Raw genomic sequence first — 3,811 nt, forward strand, 5'->3', positions numbered from 1 at the left:
TTCTTCTTTATCTTTGCATCCTCAGTGCCTAACAAAGTGCCTGGCAAATAGTAGGTGCCAAATAAATGCTTGGTGATTGATGACTTTATTGATTAAAAACTCAGTGTCCAGAACTAAAATGTAAATGGATGCTAATGCCCTGTTCCCATTCCCATTCCCTACTAAAAAGGGCTGGGGTGCATGATATTTTTAATGACTAATTGGCAAGATTTAGGTTTTAAATTCAATCTAAAGTTGATGTCTTCTGCAAAGTAAATGGAAACAACACTAATGCACTGGGCCGTTTTCACCCTAATGAGTATCAGTCACTGTCAAAGGAAAAAAAAAAGGCTCTCTGAGTATGGAACTCAAGAGTCCTGGGGTAAGAGGAACCTTGAGTACCCTTAGAAATGCTGGTGGAAAAGCATTAGGGAGCGAGTGCTGAGACCATAGAGGAGAGTGCAGGGAGAAAATAGAAACGTATAAGAGATGAGATCAAATACAGAAAGCATATCAACTTAACTCTCTCTTTCTATCCATTTCATATTCTCCTTCTCCTCTTCTTTCCACATTCTGTTAATAGGAAAGCTCTCCCCAGTAGGCACCATACTACCTATCTTCTGAACCAGGAGGGTCTCTGCAGTACAGATGATGTGAATATTTCAAAAATTAAAATTATGGATCTTCATACAGATGTCGGGCATGGTATAGCCCAAACATCTGGGTGACAGATTAGACTTTCTAATTTTCATTGGAATGTTACATAGCCACACAGACTCAATGGGATATAAGGGGAAAAGTCAGAAGAGTCCTTGGGTTCTAATATTGCTTCTGATATTTATTAGTTACATGTCACCAAACTGCTATAAGCCTCAGTTTCCTCATCAGTCAAATGGGGCTAAGAATGCCTATAGTAGCTCCATCACAGGGTTGTTGTAAGAATCTAATGAAATAATGTCAGAAAATCACTTTTCCTATCAAAAAGTTGCATATAAATGTCAGTATACCTTTAAATACCTTAGCGTAATAATAACATGAGGGAGACAGGAAGGGAGAGAGTCATCTTCCTGCAACCAGCCAACCTGGTAAAGAGGCTCTCTAAAGTTAGAGAAGTGGGTTCTCAGAAGAGAAACATGAAGGAATACATCATTAAGCCAACACTCAAAGCCTTTCTGGACTCAAAGGAACTAGAGGTTCTGCTCCCTCCCTCCCTCCCTCAAGCTTATAGATTCCTTTGCTCCACTCTAAACAATCTCCCTCCCCCACCAGTGCAAGTACCCTCTCTCCCTGACTCCCTTTTGTTGATTGCCCTTGGCTTTATTCAGTTTTTATATTTTCCATCCGTTCTTGTACACACACACACACACACACACACACACACACACACATCTTGTCTCTCCCACCAGAATATAAACTCCATGGAGGCAGGGACTCTTTCCACCCTTCTTTTCATTCCAGCCCCCAGCACTTAGTAAACGTTTCATAATGCTCCTTGATTGTTTAATTGGTTGTCCCGTTGGGACCCAGAGCTTCCACTCCACCAGTGCAGCCTTCAAATACCCAGATTTACATACTCAGAAATATGCCTGTGTACATACATACATACCTGCCTACTACATACACATGTCTTACACTAAAGTCCTTCTTTGAGGTCACATCACAGTGACCACATTGACTGGATGAACCCACTCAATTCAATGGTTCTGCATCAAACATTCATTCAAGTCAAATCAACAAATGTTTGTTAAGCATATACTATGTGTCAGGAATTGCACCAGAAAGTTGAGGAATAAAGATAAGAATGAAACAGTTCCTGCCCTCAGGAAGCTTACATTCTATGAGTTGTACAATATTCACATAGACAAAGAAATGTAAATTATATACAAAGTTAATTGGAATAATTAGCTTTTCTGCCTTTTCAGTGGTGTTGATGAAAGTTGTAATACCCTCCTTCCTTATCTTCTCTTTTCTAAAGGTTCTCTCTTTCAAGACTCAGCTCAGATATCTTTTTCTCTAAGAAGACTTTCACATGACCTCCTGCCCCACCTCCTACCATTCCTCTTCCCCAAATTACTTTGTATTTCTATTTACAAGTTTATATTATACTCCCACTCCTCAGTAAAATATAAGCTCCTTAAGAGCAGGGACTTTCTTTTACTGTCTTTAGATCACCAGCACAGATTTTCTACACATATTTGGAGCTTAATAAATGTGTTGTACCACTTCTTTGGGCTACTTCTCCAGCTCGTATTTGCACTGGCCTACTAGGTTGCTACAGGGTACTGCTGTTACTACTTTCCTCAGAATTCTAGGGGAAATCCTGAGGGACTGAGTTTCTAGGACTATCATTCATGAGCCCCCATCAGTATGCTTCCTGTTAACATTGGTCATCCAGACTTCAACTGGCTTATAGAAAAGTGTATTTGCTAAGGTGGTGCAGTAAAACAATTTATACAAAACAACTTCCCCGAGAATCTGGGACATACTCTTCTAGTAGTACACACAGGTCCATGGAAGAGTGGACTTGAAGTTAAAATACAATGGTAGTGAGATAGTTATGTAGAGAACACAGGCAGCCAAGGGGTAAGTCCTTTCTTGAGTCATAGCCAACATCATTCTCTGGGGGTCGGGTCCATGCCCATTGAAACTGCTTCCTTACTTAGGGAGCTACCTTTATAAATCCATGTCCATTTTTGAATTTTGAGTGTACTCTGAATACATTGTCTGCTACCACCACTCAACTGATGCACTGCTAAAATTCTTCCACTATTTAAGACCAAAGAGGCATGGTTTGCTTGTTTGTCTAGCCAACTGTCCTATTCTTGACCCAGTCAAAGGGGTTTGCACTTACTTAAGTGATCGTAGAACAGAAGTTTTTAACCTAGGGTCCACCAAGACCCTCAAGGGTAATGATATGCTAGCAAATATTTAACAACAGACTGGGGGGCGGCAGCATATGTTTACAACATTTTTTAAAGTTTAATCTGCATTATTAATATGTTCTCAAGTCTAGACAATCATCAAAACAATAGATCAAGGCCTGATTTGTAGCATTTGCTCGTTTCTGAGATATAAATGGTCACAGTGAAAATTTAATTATCAGCTATCTCGAGCCAGTCTGAGCTGACTTTAGCACACAAAGAGTACATAGAGAGATTTCAGGAGGTCTGCAAACTTGGATGGGAATTCTTTTCCCAGTCTCTAACCAAAATTTATCCATTCATTATGAATGTAAGCAACAAATCATTATTCTGGGAATGATCCACAGGCTTCACCAGATAGCCAAAGAGGTCCAGGACACATAAAATGTCAAGGATTCCTATCATAAAAAGATAAACCATCTTGTTTACACGTATAAAACTTCATCATGCTCTTAGATTGATGACATTATATTGAAGGAGAATGTAGAAATCATTTGCTTACAATTTTTTTTTAAAAAACCATATAGAATTATGATTCTCATCTGACTGGAGCTCTAGGTAGGGGAATCCCCCTCAAGCCAGGATTTAGAGCTGCAGAGGACCTTAGATGTCAATGAGTCCAACACCTTCATTTTATAAATGAGAAAATTGAGGCTTAGGGAGATGAAATGCCCCGCCCAGGCTTGCACTGCTAGTCAGGGTCTGAAGCAGGATTTAAAAACAGGTCTTCCTGACTCCAGGTCTAGCAGTCACTCTGTTCATTATTCTATATTACTTTTTTGCCTTTAAAAATCTAAAGATTTGAAGTAAATAAGGATTAGGTCCACCTCTTCATGTTTAACTTGGTGAAGGCGGAAATAGATTATTAAAAAAAAAAAACCCAAAGGCCCTAAGATCCCATCTCAGGAAAG

The sequence above is a fragment of the Phascolarctos cinereus genome, unplaced genomic scaffold (assembly GCF_003287225.1).
Source record: "Phascolarctos cinereus isolate Bilbo 61053 unplaced genomic scaffold, phaCin_HiC Scaffold_3;HRSCAF=262, whole genome shotgun sequence".
Taxonomy (NCBI): Eukaryota; Metazoa; Chordata; class Mammalia; order Diprotodontia; family Phascolarctidae; genus Phascolarctos; species Phascolarctos cinereus.